An 18,033-nucleotide genomic window follows, 5' to 3' on the forward strand; every position below is an offset into this window, starting at 1 on the left:
TCATTATCTCCCTCTGCTGAGCACACACAAGCCCTGTGACAAAAATCTCTAAAAAACAAACAAAAAAGTTTTCTTAAACAAGATATGTATCAGTATAAAAATTTAAAAGTACAGATTAATCATCCAATTTCAAATATGAGGCAATTGTAGGTGGGAAACTGAAGTAATGAAAATATAAAAATGCCACTTAACATCTTAATGTGATGTTACTGTCTGTTTCTTTTCTGTCTTCGCACTCATAGAAGAAATAAATAGATAAAATGTAAATAAATAAAAATATTCCACTTGGAAGAAAACATATTAAAAGCTCATATTAAGGAAATTTTGAAATGTTATTTTACTTGCTAGCATGTGAATGCTACAAATGTTTGTACGGGAAGTTGTTATAAAATGAAGGACAACGTTCTTTCAATGTATTTGCTTTTGGCGATCCATTGAAAAGAAATTGTTCAAGAGGCAGAGTGCTAAGGCTCTGTGACGCTGGGTGCATATAAGCGGGTCCCAGGTTATTGTCCTGGGGCCTCTCTAAATATGAAGGGTTCAGTCTGTTTGTGATCAGGGCTGGCTAGGGGTGGTGGGTAGATTGTCATGAGAAGATATTGTTGGCAGTGTCTGACTCTCCGTCTCTCTTTGTCTCTCTCTCTCATAGAAAAAATAAACTTTGAGGGGAAAAAAAAAAGAGAAAGTGTGCCAAAATTGAATGCAGTTCTACAAAAAGAAAATTTTATATGAATTTAAGCATCAGTTTTCGAAACAAGCTCAAAGTACTAAACATTACCATAACAAATAATTGATGATCAAAAGTAGTATATACAAGAATAAAGAGAGAAAAAAAATTAAAACAAAAAATTGCTATGTAGGAGAATACATGAAAGAAATGCTTTTGTTCTGATGAAACATGAACTATTACATATACTTTTTTTCTTTTTAATACTTATCTATTCAAACTCAGTGTTCTTTCTAAAAACGAAACTTAAAAATTTGAGATAGTTGCACAAATTATTTTGTGTTGGCTTACTAAGAACTATTATATCCATGAGACTGAAAATTTCAACTGTTAGGAAAGGAAATCTTGGGGCAGGCAGGTAGTATAGTGGTTAAGGCACTGGACTCCCACATGGCCAACTGCAATTCCAGTGCCACACTTGAAACACACCAGCCATGTGTGCATGCATGCCCAAAATCCCAAGAGGAGAATGGGAGGAAAGGAATGGTGGTGTGGCTATACCCTCTGCAGGGCAGGGGGGGGGTTATTTTACTTTTTCTCTCCCTCTGTCTCTGTCTCTTTAGCAAGTGCATGTGTCCTATAGAAAACATCTCTCTATCAAAAAAAAGGAAAAATTATAAAAATCTAATTTAGCCTTTACCTTATTTAATAATTATAAAAAATCATTATAGATTCTTAAAATTTTTAAAGTAAAAATGACTTAGAAGATTTACACAAACTTGTTTATATTTCTTTTATTTTTTAGATAGATTTTTGCTATAGGGTGTATTCACTCACCAGAGAGATTAGGGAGATAGAGATACACGAAATGAGGAATCCCCCCCTAAAGGGCATGGCCATGGTGCAGTCTTTTCTCCCCTACTCTACTCTTGGGATTTGGGGCATGCACACACACCCACTGTAAATTTAAAGCCACTGGGTTTGGGACTCGATCCACGGTCAGCCATATGGAAGTCCAGTTACATAACCATGACACCATCTGCTAGTCCCTCAACTCACTTATATTTCAAATGAAGGAACTGAAGTTTCAAACAATTGTGTTCAATGTCCTACGGATAATCTACAACATCTCTGTGACTGGCAGTCATGGATTGTGACTTGACATTTTACATACCTCCCTTTCGTTCTTTCCTTTCCTAATAACTCATCTCGAGTTTCTAAAAATGATCAATTTTAAAAAATAATTATCAAAAGATAGGCTCAGGCCAGTTGAAAGAGTAGTAATGCAATGGTTTGATATGATGAAGTTGCATGGAAAGGCCCCAGGTTTGCACCTGAAGTCTTCCCGTACACCCTGGGTACATGTGCATAGTCCCATCGTCTTAGCTGGCTGAGGCTAGGGGTGGATCTGGCTTGAAGACCTTGTCTAATAATGTCTTCCTGTCTCTCTCTCCCTCTCTCTTATTACAGAAATCAATAAATAAACTCTTAAGGTATGCTTAGGGGCCAGAAAGTGGCATAGTGTTTACAGAGCTGGACTCCCCACATGGCTGATTGTGGTTTGAATTCTGGACAACCCATGACATGTGTGCATGTGTGCCTGAAATCCTGAGAGGAGAATGGAGAAGGGATTGCAGCATGGTCATCTCCCTGAAGGGTGATTTCTCACTTTCCTTCTCACTGTCACTGTCTCTCTCTCTCTCCGGCAAGTGCACATACTTAAAAACATGTGAGATAAATTTAAATCCAAAATAAATCAAATAAATGAAGATAGAGAAATTTGGTAGAAGCTATAATGGCTTCCATTCCTCTTTCCTGACTTCCAACTGACAATCAATTGAGACTTAAGTTAATCCTAAATTTGTCTTCATTTTGGTATGTACATTAAAAATTATTCATTATATTTTATCTTTGGGAAGAAAGACAGAGGATAAAAAATATACAAGATAATTTAGGACTTTCATAGATTATATTTTGAAGAGATTAACCCAATAACCCTTTCACCTAAATCCTTTCAACAAAGTACTTAATTGCATCAATAGTATTATTATAACAAACTTGGTCACAGGCCTTCATGTTTGTTTATTGTTTATACTTATTAGTTTCATCTAAACTTGTTCAAAAATAGTTTCTGCTTTATTCTCATTCTTTCTTTCACGATTTCTTTAAAAAAAAAGATTGATGTCTCTGGAGCCAGCAGGTGGTGTGGTGAGTAAAATGTTGAACTCCCACATGGTCAACTGCTGTTTGAGAACCAGACCCGGTGGCTTGCTATCTCCCTTCCCCTCTCTCTGGTGAGCACACATGCCTTATAGCAAATTTAAAAATAATAATGTTACCAATCATATAAAATTGAATAAATAATTATTTAAATGATCTATGTCTCAGGATAGGAAGGAATAAGGGTAAAAGAAGAAGTAACTGAAAAGAGTGGCAGATAAAATGTGTGAAATATGATCATTGCTATTGTAACAATGAAATATTCAGGAACTTATGTTTGTATCCATAGTATTTTAGCCTCCTAAATGTTATGAATCTTCTGGGTAGCAAGTTTATTATCTGATGATGATATGTTAATGCACTCATTACAAATATCTTAACTAACTTATTTATCTAAGAAAAGAGAAATATGAGGGTATGGTTTCATTTTGAAAGAACGTTGTTTTATACTGTGTGCAGTGTCCCATTGTCATGTTGTCATGAAATGTTATCATTTTTATTACTTTTTAACATTTTATTTAAATTTTTGTTTAAAGATTTATTTTATTTAACCTTATTTATGCATTTATTTTAATTTGACCAGAAAGGGACAGAGTGAGAGGGAAAATGAAAAAGCAAGCCTCCAGGTCTGGGACTCAAACCACGGTCAGCCATGTGGGAGTCCAGCACCCTTAATCACAACGCCAGCTGCTGGTCCCTTTATTTAAAAATTTTAATACAGCAACATTTACTCCTTCTCATGCATACTTGTATGAGACTTGATGGATGCACTATCATCGAGATAAAGAACAGTTCTATCACTTCAAAAATTTTCCCTCTTTTCTATAGAAAACTCCCCCTGAACCTATCAATCTCTGGCCCTGTTCTGTTAAAAATGGAAGCTATGGGGCCAGTAGGTGCTTGCTGGTTAAGGCACTGGACTCCCATACGGCCAACGGCAGATCAAGTCCCAGACCTGGTAGCTTGCTTTCTCACTTTCCTTCTCTCTCTCTCTCTTTGGTGAGTGCACATGTCCTATAGCTAATTAAATAATAATAATAATAAATAAAATTAAATAATTATTCTCACTTAAGAAAGGAATATATGACAAATAAATTAATTTGCTCAATACTAATAGGAAGTTATTAAAAGAAGAGGCGTAATGGTGACTCTCACATGTTACTTGAGAAAAAGTATTGTGAACTTTTTACTTTAGGACCCTGCTATATGTACTCACAATTTACAAAAGTGCTCAGCTGTAGAAATTATTTGAGTTTACAAATGCTATTGCTTTGAGAGGAAACATTTGGATCAGAAATGATTGTTTCTGAAAGTTGCATGTCAGCAGTTACTGACTTTATCATCTAATTTGAAAGGAGATATTTCACAGACTCAAAAAAATTAAGGAAAATTGAATATCATTTCAGCAAAAGGAAGCAAGTCCTAAATTTATTTTCAAGAGGAAAATCTCATATCCTTTTTAAAAGAAATTGTTTTTTGATATACTGTGGTTCTATTAGGAAATCTAAAAACATATTTATTTGTGGGACTTCACAAAGTGCTTAGATATCTCAGACAGATAAATTATATATACACACTCATAAACAAGTGTGTGTGTGGATACATGTAGACATACACTTATAAACATATATAATTTATTTAACTATATTTTTTGATCAATGTGCTAGAAAACATAAAAATTTAAACTTTGCTATATGAATTATCATCTGAGGTCTAATATATCAAATAAGTGCTTCTAATCAGGAATAAGCAGTACATGGTGATAGCCTGTTTTTTAAGAGATTTTTGCTATAGGGTGCATGCGCTCACGAGAAAGAGACAGAGAGACAGAGAGACAGAAAGCGAGAAATCACCCCCAGCAGGGATGGCTACGCTGCAATCCGTTCTTCTCCACTCTCCTCTCGGGATCTTGGGCACACATACACACATGCACCTGGCATGAGTTTAAGCCACCAGGTCAGGGACTCGAACCGCGGTTGACTACATGGGTGTCCAGCGATGTAGCCATTATGCCATCTGCTGGTCCCTAGATTAGCCTTTCTTTTAGTAAAACTTAATTCTTTCAAAAAATAGGTTAATTGACTTTCCCATTCATAGATATATTTTTATATTAATAGATAAAAAATACACAGTATTTAATAGTAAAATTCTTATAAATAAGTTGTGTTATTTTAACTCATACAGATCCATTCCTGTTGGCATAGTGAGATATCAAAGTAAATATTTCTTTGATTAGTTCATCTAAATTTTTTTCTTTAGGAAGGGAGATGGTTCCCAATACTGTGTCCTAGCTGATTGTCTTCAAGAGATGGTAGGAAAAAGTTATTTTACGTACTTTAAACAATGAAAATGTTGGGACCAGCAGATGGCATAATGATTACATTGCTAGACTCCCACATAGTCCACCATGGTTTGAGTCCTGGACCTGGTGACTTAAAATTCATGCCAGGTGTGTGTGTGTACATACCCAAGATCCTGAGAGGAGAATGGAGGACAAGGGATTGCCGTGTGGCTATTCCTACTGGGCGGTGGGGAGGGGGGAGTGATTTCTTGCTTTCTATCTCTCTCTCTCTCTCGGTATCTCTGGCACACGCATGCACCCTATAGCAAAACTTTCTCTTTTTAAAAAAATTAAAATTTAACGAGCCAGCCCAGTAGTTTAGGGGTTAAGGGATCTGGATACCGCCTAACTGAATACAGTTCAAATCCTGCTTGGGTGGCTTGAAAAATATGTGGGGCATGTGTGTGTATGTGCTTGCATGAAAAATTCCAACAAGATAGAGAAATAGAGGAAAGGGGATTGTAGTGTGGCTACACCACACTGGGAGTACTTTCTCTCTCTCTCTCATTCTCCTTTCCCTGCGTCTTTCCTTTTTACTTTTTACACTCTCTGGTAATTAAAATCAGGCAGAAATAGAATTATGCTACACATACTTGAAATATTACGTCCTTGTACAGTTTCACCCCCATGTATATGGATTAGAATTTTTTGTCATTATAAGAATCCTTCTTTGAAACTTTAGAATAACACAGAAACCACATGATCGTACAACTGAAAAATAATGGCATAGTTAGGCTAATTAAAACAGAAATACAAGAGCATTATGTCTTTGTAATTCCAGGCTTTCTGACTTTGTGTGAGTAGAGGTTGTTTCAAATGACCTAAATTATTGACTGACTATAAACACATCAAAGCCTTATTAAAATTTGGCTCCATGCTTCTAGACATCCATTTCAAATCTGTGGCCCTTTGAAATCATAGGGGTAACTTGAAAGAAATCAGAAATGATTCTAGCTGGGAGGACTTTTTAAAAATAAGATTCTCTTGGCATTTAGAAAATTTAGAAGATTCGCCAGGCATTTATAAAATTCCTTTGATATCATGATATCTAATGAGACATTATGGGATTTAAGACTGTGTATATCCCCCATCTTAGTTTCCTAATGGGCATAATGAAAAGGCCTTTCATGAAAGAGGCAAGATGTTCCTCATATAGGAATTCTGAGTACCAGTTTTAGTCTTCTAATCAATACCACGTACCTTCATATAACTAAAAATATTATGTGGCAAACATTTTGGGGGAAATTAGTCTACTTCTGTATCATATGTCTTACTTTGGAAATGTTTTCTATTTAGTTTTGAAGTTTTGTTTTGCTTTGTTTTTTAGGTTTTTGCTTGGGGTGAGTGCACTCACCAGAGAGACAGAGAGACAGAGAAAAATAGTTAGAGGGAAAGTGAGAAATCACCCCCTAGAAGGGATGGCCATACTGCTATAACTTCGTTATTCTCCTCCAGGGATTTTGAGCACATATGCATACGCACCCAGCATGACTTTCAAGCTGCTAGGTCTAGGACTCAGACCGTGGTCTGCCATGGGTGAATCCAGCCCTTCAGCCACCAACCACCTGCTGACCCCTAGCTTTACTTTTTTGACAAAAATTCCTCCGTATGTCAAGTATCAATATGTAAATATAGTTGCCCATAATTGCAATTCAGTTTCCAAAGGATGTGAGACTTAAACACCCAAAGGCAACATAGCTACAGAGGCACAAGTAACCCCTGGGAAGTCCATCAAGAGATTCGTAAGAAAAAAAAATGAAATTCCACGTGAAGATTGAACCTTGTGAAACAGCTAATATCAATCACTTAGGGTTGAGACACAACAATTTGCATACGTTTCAGTTTCCTATTGCTGTTGTAACAAATTATGACAAATTTAGTAGCTTAAAACAATGTATTCCATATTGATCATCTTATAGTATTACTATACAGTGAACTGCATCTTACTGGCTCAAAACAAGGTGTCAGCATTGGGGTATTCCTTTCAAGATCTCTTTGGAAGACTCCATTCCCTTGTCTTCTGCAACTTTTAGAAACCATCTACATTTCTTGCCTCTTGTCTTCCTTCTATTTTCAAAGCCAATAACACAGTATTTTTTTTTGGGGGGGGGAAGGTTTTTTCGCTATAGGGTGCGTGCGCTCGCCAGACAGACAGAGAGAGACATAGAGACAGAAAGCGAGAAATCACCCCCCAGGGAGGATGGTCACGCTGCAATCCCTTCTCCTCCGTTCTCCTCTTGGGATCTTGGGCATGCACGCCCACGCGCCCGGTGTGAGATTTAAGCCACCTGTCCAGGACTCGAACCACGGTTGACTACGTGGGAATCCAGCGACATAGCCATTACGCTAACTGCTGGTTCCCAAGTATCTTCAACTCTCTCTTTGACTGGCTCTTCAGTCCCACCAAACACTTGAAAGGACCTTGTGATCACATTGAACTCCTGATAGTCTATGTTAATCCTTCCATCTGAAAGGTAGCTGATTAGCAACCTTAATTCCATCTGTACCCTTAATCACTGAAACGAGATTATTTAGAGGATCTCAGTTTGGAATTTTGCTTCTGATAGGATTCCGTAAATTTCTGCTAGCTTTTAGCATAGCAGATAACAAAGTGGTGGTGTGCATTTTCACTACAATGGAATATTCCTTGTTTCCTGGAGGAAGCAACCCATCAAATCAACAAAACACTAAATGAAGAAGTAAATCAAAATATTACATAATTCATTATAGTTAATGATGAGAAATATAATTTCCCCTTCTACTCCTTGGGTGTGTCATCTGAACCTGTATAACGGCTGTAGAAGAAAAGGCATTATTTATCTGCTATTGATTCAAAGAATATAAAACCTTAAGGATCAGCAGGTGGCCTGGTGGTTAAGGCACTGGACACTCCCACATGGCTGAGCAAGATTCTAGTCCCGGACCTGGTGGCTTGCTTTCTCACTTTCTCTCTCTCTCTTTCTGTCTCTCTCTGTGTCTCTCTCTGGTCAAATTAAAATAAATGAATGAATAAATAAAATTAAATAATTATTTTTTTTAAAAAAAGCATATAAAACCTTATGCAATAGAACGCCCAACTTTGCAAATGGCTGCCTCCTAGTTGGCAGAACAGTGTCTCTTTAATAGGTCGTTTCATCCTTCTATCACACTCCGGGCAGTGTTAATACCAATGAATCCAACGTGAGTAAATCTTTTGCTTTATTTAGTTTGCTGTGATATGTTTTTCTATAAAACTTTTTTATTTCTTAATCTGAGGAGCTTATTTATGTGGTCCAAATTGCTCAGGTATGTACATGAATAGATGCATAAAGCAACTTATGTTTTTTTCCCTATTTTTATTTCATATAAGACTTGCTAGTAATGAATAATTTCTTAATTTTAGCATGGTGCTTTTTTTCTTATATCAGGACTCCTAGGCTTAGAGACATTGAATTACATACTAAAAATAATAAAAAAAGAAAACTAGTGAAGGGAAAAAAAATTTTACCTCTTATTTTCTAGTCCCAAGTCCAATTCTCTTTGAGTGATACTGGAGTTAATATTACTAAAATGGACTAAAAGATAATATTCATAATAAGTAAGATAAACTAACATTTTATGACTCAATACATAGAAGGTAATGCCATAGAAAATATCTTGTTATTCCACAAGAAGAATGTGTATGAATTTCCTGTCAGGTTCAAGAACTTATTTTTTGAACCCCCCCTTTTTTTTAAGCAAGTGATCCTGAGATAATTTTTCTCTCCCTAACCCACTTGAACAAAAGCTGAGACATCTTAAATAAGAAGATATCATAATAAGGAAAACATTTGAGCTGGTCCTGCGTCTTAGTTAAGGAAGCCGGATCTGACATGGCAGACTGTGCATTCGAGTTCCAGACCCAACGGCTAGAGGAACACACTGGGGACATGTGTGGGCATGCCTCAAATTCCCACAGGATAGAGAAGTGAAGACGAGATTGTGGCATAACCATGTCCCACTGGGAGAATACTTTCTCCCTCTTTCTCTCGTTCCATCTCTGTGTCTCTGGAAAGTTCATGTACCCTCTGGGCACTGCAATAAAAAAAAAAAAAAGTAAGAAAAGAAAGAAAATTGAGTAACTAAAATTAGTCATATTAGTTTACATAAAACTTCAACACTGAAGTATATTTTTATGAAATTTGAGTTAAAATTATAAATCTGAAAAAAAAGATTCTTTGGTCCAGTCAGTGGTGAGTTGGTTAAAGTGGTGAGGTTCTACATGGCTGCCCACAGGTTTGAGTCCCTGACCTGGTTGCTTGAGAAACAGCCAAAAACCTGAAGGGAGGGAGAGATGGAGGGGAAGGAATTGCAGTGTGACTATTTCCCATCTGGAATACTTTCTCATTTTCCCTCTCTCTGTTTCACTCTAGCAATCACATGCACTCTTTGAGAAATTAAATGAACAGTAACACCAAATAAGAAAAAGAAAAAAAATCTTCTGTTGGGGGGACAGTCAATGATGCTGAGATAATTTCTCTCTCCCTAACCAGTTTGAGTAAACTAGAAGCACAATGCACATATAATCTAGCTTGTATTTTACTTATAGAAAAATCACTTTACAATTCTTCAGGCTTCTGGTTGTAGTTACCAGTCATAGCAGAAATGTGCTGGAGTAGTGTGGCAGGAATGGTCGAAATTGGAATGGTCAAAATTCTTCAGGTTCATGAAGTTGACTGTTGTTTAAAATACTCCTTTTTCCTGGAGACACTATGGGAAGAGGGTGGGAAATAGGGGAGAGTGAGAGGAAAGGAACTGAGAAAAATAGAGAGGCAAGACATGTGAGAGACAAAGAAATGGAAGATTGTTGATGACAACGTGTATGAGATCTTCAACTGGACTGGTGTGAAGTGTGTTCATGTTGGGTAAATTCATGTTACAACCTGTGACGATGCACAGTGATCGAATGTATAAAATAATAATAAGTAATTATAGGAGAAAAATAAAACTTTCCTCGTTATTTTTTCCCTGCCTCCAACTCCATCTCCTTGTGCACCACCACTCCCGTGACCTGCGTGCTAGCATGCTGCATCCTGGCTTCCCCGATGGCCAGTGCAGTGCCCGGTTCTGATCAATATCTGCATCTCCTGGGATCACAATGCACTTCTCAGTTCTCGTTTCCGTGATTCCGCCTTTCACAGTCTTGGCGATGTGTGTGGTTGTCGATGTGGACTCGGAAGTGATGCTCTGTGCGGTGGGTAACATGCCCAAATCACCCCCAGCCCTGCCGTCCATCTGTGGAGACTCGTATGTGGAGACTCGCTCTCAGTTTGGACGATGGGGACGTCCTTGGTGGATACTGCTATCCTTCGTGAGGCATCAGTAGTTGCTGCCGTCTCTGTTTTTACAGCTGGTGGCTCTGAACAACAAATAATTTGTAGCAAAACCATGTCAATTTGAGACACCCCTGCATTAGCTTTATGTTGCTCTTCCTTGGTTTCTTTCCTGGCATCTTGCTTAACAGTGCTGTCAAATACACTCTTTAGACAAATGTGGGCCAACTAAGCTTCCCTGGGTCTGTCTCTCTGGGACTGCGTGAGCACCTGCTTGTTGGCTGGGACTGGCTTCCCGTTCTGGTGCCTTCCTCTCTACTACCTAGCTGGCTCAGCTGGCTCTTGTCCCCTTTCTTCTCTGTCCCTCTCCTGTTCTTACCTTATGGCACCCAGGGTCACTCGGTGGTGAGGCAGGTATTCTCGCCACACCTTTCTCCTCACTCTCTCTGTTGCGGCTGCTCTCAGAAAACAGGGAGGTGGGGTCTTTTTGTGTCATGAGTTCCACCTCACCAATTTCCCCAGGACCACTGCTTGGTGATACCTCTTTACCATTCATTTCTTATGTGATTTCGCTTTCATCTTTCCCAGTCTCTGCCCACTTCCTCCCCACTACATTCCTCATCTCAGGTGAACTCCATTGTGTCTGGAGGGACAAAGGTGGGATGTGATGTTTTTCCCATTCCTTCGACTACGCCTGGGGTCTGGATTCTATAAAACTGCGCTTAAATTCACTAATGCTAGCCTGCTGTTTCAGCAAGTCTTCTTGGGCCTGACCAGGTCCTCCAACATTAAATTGCTATCTCTGACATAAATACTACCCCCTTCTGCTCTAAAGGAGTTTGTCTTTCCTTCAGTGAGTTGCAGATGGGGGGCTGTAGTTGGGCTTCTGGCTTCCTTCCTGCATCCCAACCTATACAATGGCAGCACTAACAACTCCAGGGTAATATGCTGAAACCTCCCCCATGGCACCGGCAAAATCCTTCCCAAGACTGGTCAACACCAGTTGGAGCTCCGTCTAGATTCCTGGAGACACGTTTCCTGGAAGAGCGCTTAAAGTGTGGCCCTGGCCTATCTAAAAGTGCTTGTCTGGCGAGTCTGTGCTCGGGTGTGGCCACTGTAGCAGAATTTGGACCCCAGGGGCAGGAACTTGGCCTTCGGTGACTGCCGTGGGGACATGAGCCTGTAGATAATACGATGCTGCTCCACACACACTTTCCATGGCCTTCTCACAGCCCCATGGCTTGGCAGTTTAAATCCAATGGTGCTCTCAAGCTATTCTGACTCCACTGGCCTGATTTTAATGCAGAAGTTACACTTATAGAAATTTTCAAGATTTTTGGCTAAGAAAAATGATTGATTCTCAGTCTGTCTTTGTATGGGATCGGCAGATGACCTAACAGTTATGTCACTAGACTTTCACATCACCAGCAATGGTTCAAGTTCCGGACCTGGCAGTTGAAAACTCATGCCAGGCATGCGTGCGTGCATGCCCAGAATTCTGAGACGAGAATGGAGGAGAAGGGATTATGGTGTGGCCATCTCCTCAGAGGGGTGATTTCTTGCTTTTTTATTCTCTCTGTATTTCTGGTGAGCACACATACCCTATAGCAAAAATTTCTTAAAACAGCCCACTCCGTCTGACTTTGTTGACATGGATTCTATTAGCACACATGCCAAGCTTGACGTCCCACCATCTGAGTCCTTGGCATGACACGGGTCAAAAATCATACATAGAAAACTGCTTTCCATTTTCTGAGGACTGAGAATCTGCTTGTGCTGGGGATACACACTGCAGGTTTTGTGCAGCTCTGCCTCCTCCTTCTCTAGCTCCCTAGCCTGTGTGAGGGTGGACTGGAAGTCACTGAGGTCAATACTGCCATGCTCCTCTGGGTCAAACTGCAGCCTTCAGGACCCCACAAGGGCACAAGTCTCAAAAGAACAGGACCCACAGCCAGAGGAAATACCTTGCCAGAGCTGAAGACACACTAAGTATCTGATGACATCTTCAGTCAACAGAGAAGGATCAGGAAGACAAAATTTCACACTGAAAGTGAACAGCCAAAGATGATTTCCTGGTTGTCTCTTTCTTTTGCTGGATCTAGCCAGTTTTTCTGCTCAGGGTTTTCCTGAACAGAAGTCCAATGTGGTCCTCCAAGGGAATGAGGTGCTCACTTACTTTGTCAAACAACATTTGTGCCTTACTTAGCAGGTTTCTCCAGGTGGCAGCTGTACTCTGTGCCATCTCGGAGGGCCACGTCATACTTTCTAAAAGGGAAAAAAGTTAAACATTCAAAGCAAAATAAAAAACACAAAAGCCTTTCATTTTTCATACAAATAAGTTCATGTAGAGCATTAAAATTATTTTCCTTAAAAATTACATGAAATTGAATCTATCGTAGAGTGAAAATGTGGTATCCTATATTAAATCCCAGAACATTAAAAAAAGTTTTTAAATTGGAAAATCTGAATGAAGTTTGTAGTACAGCTAAGAATATGACACCAATATTAATTTCTTAGTTTTGATAAATGTACCAAGTATATATAAGATGTAGACATTAAAGGACTGATCTAGATATACATTTTGTAAATCAAGAATTCTTTAAAGTTCTTTTTATAAAAATCCTTGACCTAATTTATATATGCTCCATATAAATGTGTGAAATTAACTTTTATCTTCTTAATTTATCCTCTTTGCTTTGAGCTAGAAATAGAGTTGGATATCATGTAAAATAACACAATAATAGTAAATCTATTACAGTTTAGTTTCTTCTACTGCAAGATAATTAAGATGAGAGTTAAGCAAATTTAAATATATCACAAAAATTTCCAATTTAATTGTAACATTTTGTATTATACTATTCACAGTGATGGTGTTTGCTGTAAAGTTATCCGTGCCTTCTGAGGTCATCCCAGTTCAGATGTTATAGAAAATGCCCACTAAATGCAGATATCCATGATATTCCTTACAATTATATCCCTTACAAATATTCTTCAAAAGAGTATAATGTAACTTTTCCTTTATATGAGTGTTTTAATACACTTGACAATGATTTGTCAATATATGTAATGCAAATTTAAAACAGAAAAGTATACTTTGGTTTATTCAATTAGCAATAAGAATATGGTCAAAAAATGCAGGTAAGTCACTTTTGGATACCAACAAGTTCCAAATATAAAGGGCAGCTATATATATAAACTACATATCATATATTTTTATAAAATATATTGAATGTATATTATATATTACATATATTTAACTTGCTATAGGGTGTGTGCACGTGGCACAGTGAGTAAGAAAGGGTCTGCCGTGGGGGATGGTCACCGTGATTCCTTCTGCTTCATTTCTTCCTCCTTTCTGGTTTTGGGCACACACACACACAGGAGCCTGGCATATTTGTCAAGCTGCCAGGTTTAGACTTGAACCACACAGTTGGCCATGTGGAATCTATTCTTCTGAACCACCATGCCACTGGATGGCTTGAAACAAAATATGTTTTTATGAATACAATTAAAAAACTAAAGAAAGAGTATTTTGAAATATTTCCGAGAAGGGATTATAGCTGTGAAAGAAGACTACAGATTGAAATTACATGGAACACAAATGGTGTTATTTTTTTATCTATAGGTAAATGATACTAATGGATTATTATACAAAGCATACAAATTCTTTTTTTGGGGGGGGGAGGGAGAGTATTTTTGCTATCGGGCTCGTGCGTTTGCCATAAAGGCAGAGAGAGACAGAGAGACAGAAAGCGAGAAATCACCCCCCAGAGAGGGATGGCCACCCCACAATCCCTTCTCCTCCATTCTCCTCTCGGGATCTTGGGCACACACACACACACACAAGCTCAGAGGGAGTTTAAGCCATCGGGTCTGGGACTTGAACTATGGTCAACTACATGGGAGTCCAGTGACGCAGCTATTACACCAACTGCTGATTGCAAAAGTACAGTTCTTAAGAGTATATGTCAAAATTGTGTATTTTCATAAGGTTAAAAATCAATACGTTAGCTATGGGATTTAAAACCTTGACTGTCGTATTACAATCACTTAGAATAACTTATAAATGAAACTATTTAAGTAAATATCCACTATGCCCAGAGCAAGCCAATATAGAAGCTGTGATTTTTAAATGAAAATCAATGGTGAGAGAAGGGGTGGAGAAATACATATGCTTCTGGAAGATCACATCACAAAGCTTCAAAGCTTGGGCAGCTGTGGAAAGCTTTGCGAAAGGAATAAAAAAGCCTTTAAAAGATGACAACTTAAATAGGGTAGTCTTAAGTAACATGACAAGATAAGCACATATAAGCATTTATGTATGCAGGGAAACAAACCAGTACTCTATGTGCACTATTTTGTATGCAAAGCATGTGCTTTAATGAAGCACGACTCCAGAGACAGCGTTACAGAGACCACATTGAGGGGAGCAGCTCCGATTCCAGGGCTGGCTGCCCCAAGGCCGGGGTTCCTGTCAACATCTTAAATGCCGAATAGGACCCAAGCCTATTAGGAAGAGTCTTGAGACATTGTACCATAAACATACCACTGAGATTCAGTTAGGTTCATTTGTTTTCCTTAACTGTTGATATTTAAAGATAGCATTTTAGATTTGATCACGCTTTATAATTGTATGATTACATGAAACCAAAGTCTCCTCTTTAAAACAAGGTAACGAAATCCTAGCTTCTTTATCTTATAACTCTCTCCTCCTAAGCTCATAATAATTTTTTAAATTGTGTTTTAGTTCTATTTATTATTCTTTCATTAGAATAGTAATATATAATGTATACATATAATGTGTATATATATACTTTATGCATTTTTTATCTAAGTATAGATACTATACGTATAGTATCTCCCCTTAACTTCATGAGAGCATAAAATTTACAATATAAAGATAACATAATATGTACATTTTCTCCATCTGGCCTTTTGATATAATAAATATCATTGTGGGACTAGGAGACGGCATAATGGTTATGTCACTGGACTCCCATTTAGTTGACTAAGGTTCAATTCCAGTATCTGGCAGCTTAAAACCTCACGCTAAAAGCGTGTGCGTGCGTATCTAAAATCCTGAGAGAAGACTGGAGAAAGGGTTGTGGTGTGGCCATCCCCCATCGGGGGTGATTTCTCGCTTCCTGTCTCTCTATCGCTCTGTCTTTCCAGGGAGCACACCTGACCTATAGCAAAAATCCCTCTAAGAAAAAAGCAGAACCTTCCTGCAATGTCAGACCCCTTAATAAATATCCTTGTGATCTAGTCTATAGTAGTCCAAAGAAGTATTTTTATAATTTTGTAGATTAATATTATTCATATATGGATAAATCATGTTCTTTTTGGGGGTTTTGTTTTATAAATTTACTGATCTGTTACATTCATAAATGACAGGCACAAAGAGAGTAACAAAAAGACGGTACCACCAATAGTCTCGATTGCACAGTCACCACCAGGGATCAAGGCAGGCATGTGTCCTACATAATCAGGGAGGTCCCCAGGTAAGAACCCAGGGCCTTCTCATTTGTGTCAGAATCACGGAACATCATGTTTAACTGCTGCACCACTGTCCAGCCCGGCCCATACTTTATTTAACCAGTTCCCTCAGGATGGACATTTATATTGTTTCTAGTCTTCTGCCATTATGAAAAGTGGTGAATAATCTCATATATACAACTTTTTTTCCAATTATATTACTAACACTGTTATCATTTGTTTAAAGTATTGGGACCAGCAGTTAGCGTAATGGCTATGTTGCTGGACTCCCATGTAGTCAACCGCAGTTTGAGTCCCAGACCCGGTGGCTTAAAACTCACGCCGGGTGGAAGTGCGTGTGTATCTAAGGTCCCGAGAGGAGAATGGAGGAGAAGGGATTGCAGCGTGGCCATCCCTCTCTGGGGGGTGATTTCTCGCTTTCTGTCTCTCTGTCTCTCTCTGTCTTTCTGGCGAGCACATGGCCCTATAGCAAAAACCTCTCCAAAAAAAAAAAGAAAGTATAAAATCATGTACAATTTTCTAAATACTGTCAAATTGATCTCTGTAGGGATTTTGTACTGGTTGCCACTCTACAGTCTTGGTAATAAAGCATGTTATCTAACTTTCATTCTGTCATTCTGATAAGAACATATTTAAATGGAGTACATTTTTCATTTTTTGTTTTACAAGAAAATTGATCATATTTTTATACAGTTGCATTCGCATTTCTTTTTCTCTAATTATTCTTTATAAATTTCTAGATAATATTTAATAGAGTTCTTGACAGTTTTGTTTTCTGCCTTTAAAAAACATTTTAACATTAGACATGGGTATAAATGATAAATATTATTTTTCAAACTAGTCATTAGTCTTTTCGTTTTATTTATGGTGGTTTTAATCGTCATATTTTTTTAAAAATTATGTAATTAAATATGTCATTTTTCATTATTGCTCTGGATTTTTAATAATAATTTTTAAAAATGTATTAGTTCAAGTTACTGACATATTTACTTGTATGTTTTACTAGTGCTTGTATGTTTTCTTTTTTTAACATTTAAATTTTGGATTTATTTGGATTCTGTCTTAAGGTTTACCAAATGATGTTTCCCTATGACTAATCTTGCACAACTGTACCGAGTCAGCACGTTTTCCCACTTGAGATGATACCTCTTTCATATGGAAAATTTCCATTACAATGTGTTCTATTTATGGCTTCCTATCCTTTCCCAGTAACTTCTCTGATTATTTTATCATACCAGAGTCTTTTCATACGTGGAAAAGCTGCACATTTCACCCTCCTCCACTTTCCTCTTTTCTCTTTGGTGTTTTCCTGGCTTTGTTTTTCCAAATGCAATATTTTAATCCTCATATTCAGCTATAAAAAAAAAATAACATCTGCACAAGCAATAGCATTCTTATTCAGATAACAATGTGGATGAGAACTGGCATCTCTGTACTTTCCGTTCTTCCTATCCAAGGCCCTGGAATGCATAAGCATTTATTCAGTCCTATCTTTATGTCTGGAGCATTTCATAGGTTTTGTCATGTAAGTTTTGCATCTTTTATGCTAAGTGTATCCATAAGTATTTTAATTGCCTTTTTCTTTTCTTGTTTATTTTTTGTCATTATTTTTTCTTTTAATAAGCTCTGGGTAATAGAATAGCCAGTCAGTTCTCAGAAAACCAATAAGTGAACCTATAATTTGGGAAGTATAGGTTGTTCTTTAAAACTAGTAAAAAAAATGTATAAAACTTCTATAACCTGAGAGGAATATATATCCCTATCAATTAGACCAGGTTAATAGACTATACATACAAAAAGTAATATTATAAAGAATAATATAAATCATGATGACACTACATTGTGGATGTATTTTTATTATAATTAGTGTGTCCTAGTAAATAAAGGACACTGAAAAATGAGTATGGAATACTTTCTTCTCCCACTCTTTCATGAACTTGAAAATAATAACCTTGATGACATTATAAAGAAATTCATAGTGCAGAAGACACCTTCATGGGAAGCCACCAGCCGCGCGC

At 37.7% G+C, this 18,033-nt stretch overlaps 1 pseudogene; it reads right to left on the bottom strand.

Annotated features, from left to right (window-relative positions):
• Nucleotides 1–10,203: 10,203 nt before the first annotated feature.
• The window catches only part of LOC102503274 (band 4.1-like protein 2), a 27,036-nt pseudogene continuing 19,206 nt past the window's right edge, over nucleotides 10,204–18,033 (bottom strand).

The sequence above is a fragment of the Tupaia chinensis genome, unplaced genomic scaffold, assembly GCF_000334495.1.
Source record: "Tupaia chinensis unplaced genomic scaffold, TupChi_1.0 Scaffold000002_1, whole genome shotgun sequence".
Classification (NCBI taxonomy): domain Eukaryota; kingdom Metazoa; phylum Chordata; class Mammalia; order Scandentia; family Tupaiidae; genus Tupaia; species Tupaia belangeri.